This window comes from Arachis duranensis, chromosome 10 (assembly GCF_000817695.3).
Source record: "Arachis duranensis cultivar V14167 chromosome 10, aradu.V14167.gnm2.J7QH, whole genome shotgun sequence".
Lineage (NCBI taxonomy): Eukaryota > Viridiplantae > Streptophyta > Magnoliopsida > Fabales > Fabaceae > Arachis > Arachis duranensis.
Genome location: NC_029781.3, coordinates 14,869,599 through 14,883,784, shown reverse-complemented (window position 1 = coordinate 14,883,784; position 14,186 = coordinate 14,869,599). Strand labels below are relative to the sequence as shown.

Genomic DNA, 14,186 nt, shown 5'->3' with positions numbered 1-14,186 from the left:
AAAGTCAAAACCAAAGAAACTTCAATGCTCCATATTCCAACTACCAAGAACCATCATCTTTCTACCCATATCAAGAGTCACCATCAGATATTGAAGCTCCTCAGAAGAAGGGTGTTATGGAAGTAGAAACTCTTAATGCTATTCTTGCTTAGAACAAGCTTATGTCTCAGCAATTAAATCTACTTACTCAACAAATAGGTAGCATGCAAGTTTCAGCTATCAACACCCAAAATCCTCTTCAAGAGGTCAATTACATAGGGAGTGCTCCTAGAAATCCCAATAATGATCCCTATTCTAAGACCTACAATTAGAGATGGAGAAATCACCCAAATTTTGGGTGGAGAGAGCAACCTCAGAGGCCACAAAATTTTAATCATAGTTCTCAGGGTTGCTTTCAACAGAATAATTTTAACAACCCCCAGTTTCAGTCATCTCAGCAAGCAACTTCTCAGCCCCAACAGAACGATGATTTGGAAGAAATCTTGGCAAGTTTTAGAAAATAAACCAAAGCATCAATTAAGAACTTGGAGATTCAGATGAGTCAATTAGTCACAAAAGTTAATGAAATTGATCAGAGCACCACTAATAGCCTTCCTGGTAACGCAATTCCAAACCCAAGAGAGGAAGGCAAGGCTATCACCTTGATAAGTGGACAAGTGGCAAGTATGGAAGCACAAGTTAATGAGGAGCCAGTTGAAAACGATTGCAAGGTTATTCAACTGAGAAGTGGTAAAGTAGATGGCTCTGAGACCAAGGTCAATGAAGAGCTAGTTGAAAAAGAAAGCTACCAAGAGAAAGAGGTTGAAATAAAGGAAGCTTGCAAAGAGGTGGAAGAATTCAAAGAAGAACACAAGGGAGTGGAGCTTGCAAGACCTCTTCCAAAGCCATCACCATCCAATACAACATTCAAGTGGGTAAAATTCCTATCCTTAATCCTTACTTTCCCACTTGAATATGGGCTACTGGAGACGGATGGTCAACTTAGAGCTCTTTGTGGCATTAAGAGTAAGAGAAAGATGGTTAGTGGCAAGAGTTGTCAAACAAGGTTCAATATGGTTGCATGCTCCAAATTGAAGTGCAAGGATTGGTGTAGAGCTCAATTGAATGGGTCTAGAAGGTTGTTTAGATGTCTTTGTGAGAATTCAGATTGCTTGCCACCCGGTGGAAATAATGGTGATCCACAAGAAGACGGGTATAAAAGCAAGGTTTGGGACCCTGGAATTCTTTCCCACAATCAACACTCTTGGAGCCTTGTCACTTACTTCAACTTGCTCAAAGGCGTTAGGTGCCTAGTTTGGGATCCTGGTAGCCATTGAAATTACAAACATTGGTGGAGATTCCTGGATCAGTACAAGCATAAGCCACCATGACAAGGAGCTCACCACATGTCCAACTTAAGGACTTTAACTAAAAGTACTTGGTGGGAGACAACCCACCGTGGTATGATCGTTCCTTTTCATTCTTAGTTGTTTTTCGTAGTAGTAGTTTTCTTACTTATTTGATTTTTATTGAGTTCTTACTAATTTGCTGATCACGCAACTATTTTAGAACAGGAACCGGAAAAAAAAGAGAGAAGAATAGCACATGACGCCCAAGCGTCGCTGACGCGTACGCGTCATATGCATGTGCGTGAAAAATAAAATTTAATAGAGAGTTGCGCGGGAGTGGCGCAGGAATAATGCCTTTCGCACAAACAAGCCCACGCATGCGCATACCCCACGCGTGCGCGTCATTGGTGATTTTGGCACTCCACGCGTGCGCGTCACTGACGCGAATGTGTGACCTGGAAAAATGGCATAAATATGTGTTTAGGCAGAGACTTGTGTAGGTTTGGGGCTGGAAGTGTGCTAGACGTACAAAATTGACCACGCGTACGCGTCCCTAACACGTACGCGTCATTTGACAAAACGGCCATCCACGCGTGCGCGTGCATGACGCAAACGCGTCGTATGCCAATATTGGTTTCCTAGCCACGCGAACAGAGAGTTGTGCGTGCGCGCAGCTGGTTTCGCACGAATTGCACAAAACCCAGGGCACGCATACGCGTGCCTGACGCTTACGCGTCCTTAAGAAAATTTCGCGACCCACGCGTATGCGTCACCTGCGCCGCACAATTACACTAGTTCACCGTCCAATTTTAATTTTCTCTCTCCCTTTCCCAATCCTAATTCTCTCTTGTTCTTTTATCATAATATTTGTCTCTTTTTATTTTTCATATTTTCTTTGCTTGAGGACAAGCAAACATTTAAGTTTGGTGTTGACGCTTCGCTTAAAGCTTTTCTGTTTATTTCTATGGCACCAAAAGGGAGGCTAATCATCTTCACGGAGGAGCACAACCTGAAGAATAAAGCGACCGCTAGGATAACTAAGGTGGTTGAGTTCCTTTCATATTTTTTATTCCTCCCCATTTTTTCTATGTTATGTTCTGGTTTTCTGCTATTTTGCGTTGTTTGTTGCATGATCCTTTATTAGTGAGAATCGTAGGTCTAGTTTAGTTTTCCCTTAATTGCTTTAATTATGAAAAGATGTCTCATGTATTACTCACTGAGCTTGAATTCAAATAAAAAATACAGAAGTGATGTATTGCATGAGAAATTGAGTTAATTTTAAAAGTAGTCTTATTTACTTAAATGTGGTAGTATTTTCTGTAATTCTGAATGCATGACATGAACAGTGCATATTTTTTATAGTGAAGTTTATAAATGTTAAAATTGTTGGTTCTTGAAAGAATGATGAAAGAAGAGAAATGTTATTGATAGTCTGAAATATCATAAAATTGATTCTTGAAGCAAGAAAAAGCAGTGAAAAACACAAAGCTTGCGAAAAAAAAAAGAAAAAAAGCAAGCAGAAAAAGCCAATAACCCTTTAAAATAAAAGGCAAAGGGTAACAAGGATCCAAGGCTTTGAGCACTAATGGATAGGAGGGCCCAAAGGAATAAAATCCTGGCCTAAGCGGCTAAATCAAGCTGTCCCTAACCATGTGCTTGTGGCATGAAGGTGTCAAGTGAAAAGCTTGAGACTGAGCGGTTAAAGTCGTGATCCAAAGTAAAAAGAGTGTGCTAAAGAACTCTAGACACCTCTAACTGGGGACTCTAGCAAAGCTGAGTCACAATCTGAAAAGGTTCACCCAGTTATATATCTATGGCATTTATGTATCCGGTGGTAATACTGGAAAACAAAATGCTTAGGGTCACGGCCAAAACTCATAAAGTAGCTGTATTCAAGAATCAACATACTAAACTAGGAGAATCAATAACACTATCTGAATTCTGAGTTCCTATGGATGCCAATCATTCTGAACTTCAAAGGATAAAGGAAAATGCCAAAACTATTCAGGATTGCAGTTGTAAACCCCACTATAAGAAGAGACATGGGCTTAATCGCTCTCATTCTCATGCAAATTCACATCCTAAGCGTATATTAGTTTTGGTTGCTTGAGAAGAAGCACCAGTTTAAGTTTGGTGTTGTGATGCGGGAGCATCCTTCCTATCTTTTCCTAGTAAATTTGCATATAATTTGTTAAGTTTAATAAAGAATTAATTATCTTTTAGCCAATCTGGATGCTACTTTGAGTCTTTTGCAATTCTATGTATTTTAGGAAGCATTCGGCTGGATATGATGGAGTTTCTGCAGCACAAGAACAAAAGGAGATGGCTGCGAGGAGTGACGTGCACGCGTGCCTGACGCGTGCGCGTGATTTAGAGGTATCCATGGCGACGCGTGCGCGTGACTGACGCGCACGCGCGATTTGAAGATTTGCTCAGCAAAGCGTACGCGTGACCGACGCGTCCGCGTGACTCGCAGAAAAGACCATCGACGCGTACGCATGACTGACGCATACGCATGACATGCGCCACGTGCAGAAACGCAGAAAACGTTGAGGGGTGATTTCTGGGCCCCATTTTAGCACCCAAGATAGGCGCGGATCCAGTGAAGCCAAGTGGTCCCCACGTTACAAGATGCGGAGTAGTTAGTTAATTCTAATTTAAATTCAAATTTGATTTTAAAATAAGAAAATATATTATCCTAATTTAAAATATTAGATTTTAAATTAATTAGGATTAGTTATAAAGAGGGGAGACTTCTCTTCTATTAGGTACATTCCATTAAGGGGATTCCATTAGGGAATTCTATACAAATTTACATTCCGCATTCCATGAGCAACTAATCTTTCACTGTTAAGGTTAGGAGCTCTGTCTATTTGTATGGATTGATTTTATTACTTTTTCTATTTTAATTTATGTATGAATTTATAATTTAAGAATTGTTTTCGCTCTTTATTTTATGAATTTGGGTGGAACGGAAGTATGACCCTCTTTCTATTTGAGTTCTTGTAAAACTTAGAAAAACTTTTTACTTGAACAACAGCTTGAAAACAATTTCTCCTAAATTTTAATTATTTAGATTTAACAGGATACGTGACATATAATCCTCTTATTTTTGGGTAATTAGAATTTTTGTGGTATATAAACTGGAATTTGAACTTCACCTTCTAATTGGAATTAATTGACCAAGGAATTGGCAGTTAATGAATTTTAGAAGAGACTAGAAAGATCTAAGGAATTAGGGTCTAGTCACATATAGTTGCCATAAATTAAATCCTACATGATTAAAATAGTTAGTAAGAAAAGTTAATCCAGAAAAATAGATAACTCTGAAACCTTAACTGTTTTCTCCATAATTTATTCCCAACTTATTTATTTGTCTATCCTTTTGATATTCTGAGTTCGAACTTAAACCTTTTGAATATCTCAAAACCCTTTTCTGCTTGCCTAACTAAGCCATTCAATCAGTCATTGTTGCTTGATCCATCAATCCTCGTGGGATCGACCCTTACTCGCGTAAGGTATTACTTGGTATGACCCGGTGCACTTGCTGGTTAGTAGTGTGGGTTGTAAAATACTGCACCAATGAGGAGGTTAAAAAAATGTGTAAGATTCTGGAATGTTGTGAAGCTAAGTTACTGATTTGATATTTGAACATTCTTCTTGAAAAAAATCCTAGAAGAGTAAAGACTTAAGCTCCAGTGATAAGCAAGATAGATCAGAGACTAAAAGGGTGGAAAGGAAAATTCCTTTCTAAGACGGGGAAGCTAATGTTACTTAAATCAATTTTGAATAATCACTCTTTATATTAGTTAAGTTTATTCAAAATCTCCAAATCAATGGAAGCAAAGATTGCATCTTTGGAATCTAGGTTTTCTTGGGGTACACCCGATGGAGGTAGGGGTAAACCCGAAGAACCAAGGAGGTTTAGGCGTTGGCGATATTGCCTTAAAGAATATGGTGCTATTATTCAAGTGGTAGTGGAGGTTTGAGAAAGATGATTGCCCGTTATGGAAAAAAATAATGTTTTATTAATAGCTTAGAGTGTAATACCTTGCTGAATAACTGATGAGCGGATAATTTATACGCTTTTTGGCATTATTTTTAGGTAGTTTTTAGTAGGATCTAGCTACTTTTAGGGATGTTTTTATTAGTTTTTGTGAAAAATTCATATTTCTATACTTTACTATCAGTTTGTGTGTTTTTCTGTGATTTCAGGTATTTTCTGGCTGAAATTGAGGGACCTGAGCAAAAATCTGATAGGAGGCTGAAAAGGGACTACAGATGCTGTTGGATTCTAACCTTCCTGCACTCGAAATGAATTTTCTGGAGCTACAAAACTCTAAATAGCGCACTCTCAATTGCGTTGGAAAGTAGACATCCAGGGCTTTCCTGCAATATATAATAGTTCATACTTTATTCAAGTTTAGATGACGCAAAATGGCGTTCAACGCCAGTTCCATGCTGCATTCTGGAGTAAAACGCCAGAAACATGTCACAAATCAGAGTTAGACGCAAAAAACATGTTACAAACTGGCGTTTAACCCCAAGAAAAGCCTCTGCATGTGTAAAGCTCAAGCTAATCCCAAGCACACACCAAAATGAGTCTCGGAAGTGGATTTCTGTACTAAGACTTATTTCTGTAAACCCTAGTAACTAGTTTAATATAAATAGAACTTTTTACTATTGTATTAGAAATCTTGGAATTAATCTTGGTATCTATCTTTGGACGTTTAGTTCTTAGACTTTGGGGGCTGGCCATTCGGCCATGCCTGGACCTTTATCACTTAAGTATTTTCAATGGTAGAGTTTCTACACACCATAGATTAAGGTGTGGAGCTCTGCTATTCCTCGAATATTAATGCAATTACTATTGTTCTTCTATTCAATTCAACTTATTCTTATTCTAAGATATCCGCTGCACTTCAACATGATGAATGTGATGATCCGCGACACTCATCATCATTCTCACCTATGAACGCGTGCCTGACAACCACTCATGTTCTACCTTAGATCGAGCGCGTATCTCTTAGCCTCCATTCCGAAAGATCGGAGTCTTCGTGGTATAAGCTAGAATTATTGGTGGCCATTCCTAAGATCCAAAAAGTCTAAACCTTGTCTGTGGTATTCTGAGATGGGATGACTGTGATGAGCTTCAAACTCGCGAGTGTTGGGCGTAGTGACAGACGCAAAAGAATCACTGGATTCTATTACAATATGATCAAGAACCGACAAATGATTAGTCGTGCTGTGACAGAGCATTTAGACCATTTTCACTGAGAGGATGGGAAGTAGCCATTAACAATGGTGACGCCCTACATACAGTTTGCCATGGAAAGGAGTATGAAGGATTGGATGAAGGCAGTAGGAAAGCAGAGATTCAACAGGAACAAAGTATCTCTATGCATTTATCTGAAATTTTCACCAATGAATTGCATAAGTATCTCTATCTCTATTTTATGCTTTATTTATCTTCATATTCGAAAACCATTATAACTATTATTATCTGCCTGACTGAGATTTACAAGATGACCATAGCTTGCTTCATACCGATAATCTCCGTGGGATCGACCCTTACTCACGTAAGGTATTACTTGGACGACCCAGTACACTTGCTGGTTAGTTGTGCGAAGTTGTGACAAAGTGTGATTCACGTTCGAGAGCTCCAAGTCTTTGGCGCCATTGTTGATGATCACAATTTCGTGCACCAATAACCAAAGTGGAGTCAAAATGGGTAGAGTTTGTGTTGATATTAGAAAAGAATGCTTACAGGAGCTGAATATAATAAGAATATTTAGGGAAGGTATGTAAATGGCACTAGATGATGGAAGTCTCATGATGATATGCTATAACAATTTCAAAAACTAGAGAGCTTGCTGCCTCAAGCTCATCTAACACAATGTTCATTACCAAACTCCTTCAATTCTGGTCATGAAAACTTCAATAGAAGAGGAAGGGGAGGAAGAATGATAAGAGGAGCTCGTTTCTACTTTGGAGCTCCAAGGCCTCAATGTTAGGTTTGTGGAAGATTTGGCCAAATAGCATGGCATTGTTTTCATTGTTTTGACCAATATATTTCTCCTCCATCTCAATCACAAGGATTCTCGTACTCTTCTACATCATCACAATCTCTTTCACCATCTTCAGCATCTCAAGTTTCAGCATCTTCCATAGTTCCTCTTCCACCTACACCTTCTTTTCATAATCCCTCAGCATATATGGCTGTCCCTTCTTCGGTGGTTGATCTAGTATGGGATCCCGACACTAGTGCTTCACACCATGTTACTCCCAATGCAGCAAATCTTCTTCAAAGCTTAAACTATGTTGGACAAGAACAAGTTATAGTTGGTAATGGAAAAGTTTGACAATTTCTCATATTGGTAATTCTATCTTGCATGCTTTAAACACAAATCGATTTTTTAATTCACAATAACTAATACACTCACCACAGATCACTAAAAATCTTATAAGTATTTTCAAATTCTGTGAAGATAATGCTATCTTTTTTTAGTTTCATGCTTATTTCTGCTTTGTCAAATGTTAGCACTCCAAGAATATTCTTTTGCAAAGATTCTGTAAAGGTGGTTTATACAAGTTCTACAATGTGAAAGTTCCTTCCCACAAACTTTCTCCCTCCTCTCCTTGTGTTTTCTTTGTTAATTTTCACTCTAATGAGCTATGGCATAGGCGCTTAGGCCATGCTTCAAGCAAAATTGCAAAACTGGTTATGTCTTCATGTAATATTTCTTGTAATAATACCAAAGAATTCAGTATGAATACAATTTGTGAGCATGGTACACAAGCTAAGCATCATAAATTTCCTTTTTCATATTCAACTACTGTATATGTAGAACCATTGCGATTAGTATATTCTGATGTATGGGGATCCTCTCCATATATTTCTCATCTTGGATATAGATATTATGTTAAATTCATTGATTCTTACTGACACCGGAATGTCGTTTGGGTCACCAATCTTGGCGAGGTTAACAACCCACTATGGTGAAAATAGCCAAGAGCTCACCTTGGTTGGCTAAGCCAAGGATGCACCTCTTACTCTCTAAAAGCCTAGAGAAAAATAAGCACACAACTTATTTAATATATAACTCAATCAACTTAACTTCATAAGTACAAGTGGTACATATGCATATTTATACTAGTAGGAGAGGGGGAACATTCATGACTTGGGTAATGTGGAACTAACTCATAACACAATATAAAAATATATGTTAAACTAGACTACTTTAATAAACGACACAAACGTAAAGATATATGCTCCTGATTCTCCCTGGGTTGGAAAGAGCTCTTGCATTATCCTTCCTGGGGTTGAAAAAGGCTCATCTTGTATTGGCAAAAGATTCCATTGGTAAGTGCATTTGGTCTTAAAAGATATGAAAATGCATAATTCAGCTTGATTCTTTTGACCATCTACATATTGTAATGGAGTTAATACGATCTTCTTGCCATCTTTGATAAAGGAGTATGTATTTTTGAAACCATCATGAATAGCTCAATGATCATATTACCAAGGACATCCTAACAATAAGTGACATGCATCGATCAAGATGACGTCTGACGAACGGATTTTTGCTGGTAAAAAATTTCATAGAAATAATCACGTTGCAAGTATAGTTTCTAAACCAACAAAAATCCTTTCATACAAAAAAAATTGTTTGTCACTAAAGCAAACCCAGTAAAATTTATAACCGAAGTATTTAAATCTCGGGTCGTCTCTCAAGGAATTGCAAGGAGGTGTGTTTATTATTGGTTATGGAAAAGTATGGTTTTGGGGTTTTTAGATAAGAAGCAAGAATAGTAGATGGCAAAAGGAATAAACTAATAACTAGAAAAGCTCTTGGCAAGGTATGAGAATTGGATGTCCTATCCTAGTTATCCTTATCAATTGTGATGAGAATTGCCTTTTGCTCCCACTTGGTCAACCTCTAACTGTGAAGGTATGTTAAGTGGATAAATCAATTTGATTCCTCAGGTCAATTCCTATGAAAAGACTAGAGTTAGGGGAATTCAAATCAATCAGCGAAGAATTCCAATTTTTAATCAACAAGGAGTTTGATAACTCAAGTGTCTCCAATTACTCAACTGGTGCCCGAAATTGTGATAATCAATGGCGCCATCAACATGGTATGCTCAATTGCAATCCCAACTCTTTATCACAACTTCGCACAACTAACCAGCAAGTGTACTGGGTCGTCAAAGTAATAAACCTTACGCGAGTAAGGGTTGATCCCACGGAAATTATTGGTATAAAGCAAGCTATGGTCATCTTGTAAATCTCAGTCAGGCGGATTCAAATTGTTATGGAGGATTAATGATTAAAAGATAAATAAAACATAAAATAAAGATAGAGATACTTATGTAATTCATTGGTGAGAATTTCAGATAAGCATATGGAGATGCTTTGTCCCTTCCGTCTATCTGCTTTCCAACTGTCTTCATCCAATCCTTCTTACTCTTTTCTATGGCAAGCTGTATGTTGGGCATCACCGTTGTCAATGGCCATAGTCCCGTTCTCTCAGTGAAAATGTTCAACGCGCTCTATCACAGCACGGCTATTCATCTGTCGGTTCTCGATCATGTCGGAATAGAATCCAGTGATTCTTTTGCGTCTATCACTAACACCCCACAATCGTGAGTTTGAAGCTCGTCACAGTCATTCAATCCTTGAATCCTACTCAGAATACCTCAGAAAAGGTTTAGACCTTCCGGATTCTCAAGAATGCTGCCATCAATTCTAGCTTATACCACGAAGATTCTGATTAAGGAATCCAAGAGATATCCACTCAATCTAAGGTAGAACGGAGGTGGTTGTCAGGCACACGTTCATAGGTGAGAATGATGATGAGTGTCACGGATCATCACATTCATCAAGTTGAGGAATAAGTAATATCTTAGAACAAGAATAAGCTTAATTGCATAGAAGAACAATAGTAATTGCATTAATACTCGATGTACAACAGAGCTCCACACCTTAATCTATGGTGTGTAGAAACTCCACCGTTGAAAATACATAAGAACAAGGTCTAGGCATGGCCGTGAGGCCAGCCCCATGATCTAAGATAGCATAAGACTGCTCAAAGATAGCTACCAAGATGTTCTAAGGACTAAACGTCCAAAGATAAAAATACAATAGCAAAAGGTCCTATTTATAGAGAACTAGTAGCCTAGGATTTACAAAAATGAGTAAATGACATAAAAATCCACTTCTGGGCCCACTTGGTGTGTGCTTGGGCTGATCATTGAAGCATTTTCGTGTAGAGACTCTTCTTTGAGTTAAACGCCAGCTTTTGTGCCAGTTTGGGCGTTTAACTCCCATTCTTGTGCCAGTTCCGGCGTTTAATGCCGGGTAGTTTTGAGCTGATTTGGAACACCGGTTTGGGCCATCAAATCTTGAGCAAAGTATGGACTGTCATACATTGCTAGAAAGCCTAGGATGTCTACTTTCCAACGCAGTTGAGAGCGTGCCAATTGAGATTCTGTAGCTTCAGAAAATCCACTTCGAGTGCAGGGAGGTCAGAATCCAACAGCATCTGCAGTCCTTTTCAGCCTCTGAATCAGATTTTTGCTCAGGTCCCTCAATTTCAGCCAGAAAATACCTAAAATCACAGAAAAACACACAAACTCATAGTAAAGTCCAGAAAAGTGAATTTTAACTAAAAACTAATAAAAATATACTAAAAACTAACTAAAACATACTAAAAACAATGCCAAAAAGTGTATAAATTATCCGCTCATCACAACACCAAACTTAAATTGTTCCTTGTCCCCAAGCAACTGAAAATCAAATAAGATAAAAAGAAGAGAATATGCAATGAATTCCAAAAACATCTATGAAGATCAGTATTAATTAGATGAGCGGGGCTTTAGCTTTTTGCCTCTGAACAGTTTTGGCATCTCACTTTATTCTTTGAAATTCAGAATGATTGGCTTCTCTAGGAACTTAGAATCCAGATAGTGTTATTGATTCTCCTAGTTAAGTATGATTATTCTTGAACATAGCTACTTTATGAGTCTTGGCCGTGGCCCAAAGCACTCTGTCTTCCAGTATTACCACCGGATACATACATGCCACAGACACATAACTGGGTGAACCTTTTCAGATTGTGACTCAGCTTTGCTAGAGTCCCCAATTAGAGGTGTCCATGGTTCTTAAGCACACTCTTTTTGCCTTGGATAATGACTTTATTTTTTTTCTTTTTCTTTTTCCTTTCTTTCTTTTTTTTCGTTTTTTTTCTTTTTTTTTTTTGTATTCACTGCTTTTTCTTACTTCAACAATCATTTTTATGATTTTTCAGATCCTCAGTAACATGTCTCCTTTTTCATCATTCTTTCAAGAGCCAACATTCATGAACAACAAATTCAAAAGACATATGCACTGTTCAAGCATACATTCAGAAACCAAAAGTATTGCCGCCACATAAAAATAATTAATCTATTATAAAATTCAAAATTCATGCAATTCTTCTCTTTTTCAATTAAGAACATTTTTCATTTAAGAAAGGTGATGGATTCATAGGACATTCATAACTTTAAGGCATAGACACTAAGACACTAATGATCATAAGACACAAACATAGATAAACATAAGCATGAAAATTTGAAAAATGGGAAAATAAAGAACAAGGAAGTTAAAGAACGGGTCCACCTTAGTGATGGCGGCTTGTTCTTCCTCTTGAAGATCTTATGGAGTGCTTGAGCTCCTCAATGTCTCTTCCTTGCCTTTGTTGCTCCTCTATCATGATTCTTTGATCTTCTCTAATTTCATGGAGGAGAATGGAATGTTCTTGGTGCTCCACCCTTAGTTGTCCCTTGTTGGAACTCAATTCTCCTAGGGAGGTGTTGATTTGCTCCTAATAGTTTTGTGGAGGAAAGTGCATCACTTGAGGCATCTCAGGGATTTCATGATGAGGAATCTCCTCATGTCCATGAGTGGGAACTCTTGTTTGCTCCATCCTTTTCTTAGTGGTATCCATGAGGACTTGGTCCAACCTTTGATCAAAGTTGACCCTTTTTTAGTTTGAAAGGGACCCCGGGGATCACCTTCTTCTTGGCCACAACTTCATAGAAGTGGTCTTGATGCACCCTTAAGATGAATCTTTCCATCTCCCATGACTCGGAGGTGGAAGCTTTTGCCTTCCCTTGCCTCTTTCTAGAGGTTTCTCCTGCCTTAGGTGCCATAAATGGTTATGGAAAAACAAAAAGCAATGCTTTTACCACACCAAACTTAGAAGGTTTGCTCGCCCTCGAGCAAAAGAAGGAAGAAAAGAGTAGAAGAAGAAGAAATAGAGGAGATGTAGGTGGCTTTGTGGTTCGGCCAAAGGGAAGAGTGGTTTTGAATTTGAATGGTGAGGTAGGTGGGGTTTTATGAAGGATGGATGTGAGTGGTGAAGAGAATAGTGAGATTTGATAGGTGAGGGTTTTTGGGGAAGAGGTGTTGAAGTGATTGGTGAATGGGTGAAGAAGAGAGAGAGTGGTGGGGTAGGTGGGGATCCTGCGGGTCCACAGATCCTGAGGTGTCAAGGAAAATTCATCCCTGCACCAAGTGGCAGGCAGAAATGCCCCTTTTGCCAATTCTGGCGTTAAACGCCGGGCTGGTGCCCATTTTTAGCGTTTAACGCCAGCTTCTTGCCCCTTCCTGGCGTTTAACGCCAGTCTGGTGCCCCTTTCTGGCGTTAAACGCCTAGAATGGTGCCAGATTGGGCATTAAACACCCATTTGCTGCCCTTACTGGCGTTTAAACGCCAGCAAGTTTTCCTCTAGGGTGTGCTATTTTTCTTTCTATTTTTCATTCTATTTTTGCTTTTTCAATTGATTTTGTGACTTCCCATGATCATCAACCTACAGAAAACATAAAATAACAATAAAAAATAGATAAATATAACATTGGGTTGCCTCCCAACAAGCGCTTCTTTAACGTCAGTAGCTTGACAGTGGGCTCTTATGGAGCCTCACAGATACTCAAAGCAATGTTGGAACCTCCCAACACCAAACTTAGAGTTTGAATGTGGGGGTTCAACACCAAACTTGGAAGTTGGTTGTGGCCTCCCAACACCAAACTTAGAGTTTGACTGCGGGGGCTCTGTTTAACTATGTTTTGAGAGATACTCTTCATGCTTCCTCTCCATGGTTATAGAGGGATATCCTTGAGCCTTAAACACAAGGGATTCTTCATTCACTTGAATGATCAATTCTCCTCTGTCAACATCAATCACAGCCTTTGTTGTGGCTAGGAAGGGTCTGCCAAGGATGATGGATTCATCCATGCACTTCCCAGTCTCTAAGACTATAAAATCAGCAGGGATGTAATGGTTCTTTACCAGAACATCCTCTACAAGTCCATAAGCTTGTTTTCTTGAATTGTCTGCCATCTCTAGTGAGATTCTTGCAACTTGCACCTCAAAGATCCCTAACTTCTCCATTACAGAGAGAGGCATGAGGTTTATGCTTGACCCTAGGTCACACAGAGTCTTCTTGAAGGTCATGGTGCCTATTGTACAAGGTATTGAAAACTTCCCAGGGTCCTGTCTCTTTTGAGGTAATCTCTGCCTAGTCAAGTTATCCAGTTCTTTGGTGAGTAAAGGGGGTTCATCCTCCCAAGTCTCATTACCAAATAACTTGTCATTTAGCTTCATGATTGCTCCAAGGTACTTAGCAACTTACTCTTCAGTGACATCTTTGTCCTTTTCAGAGGAAGAATACTCGTCAGATCTCATGAATGGCAGAAGTAAATCCAATGGAATCTTTATGGTATCAGTGTGAGCTTCAGATTCCCATGGTTCCTCATTAGGGAACTCATTGGAGGCCAGTGGACGTCCATTGAGGTCTTCCTCAGTGGTGATCACT

At 38.9% G+C, this 14,186-nt stretch overlaps 1 protein-coding gene across 1 annotated transcript in view; it reads right to left on the bottom strand.

The window, feature by feature from the left end:
- LOC127742838 (uncharacterized) overlaps nucleotides 1-14,186 on the bottom strand; it is a 46,471-nt gene that overhangs the window by 3,658 nt on the left and 28,627 nt on the right. The window lies entirely within an intron of this gene.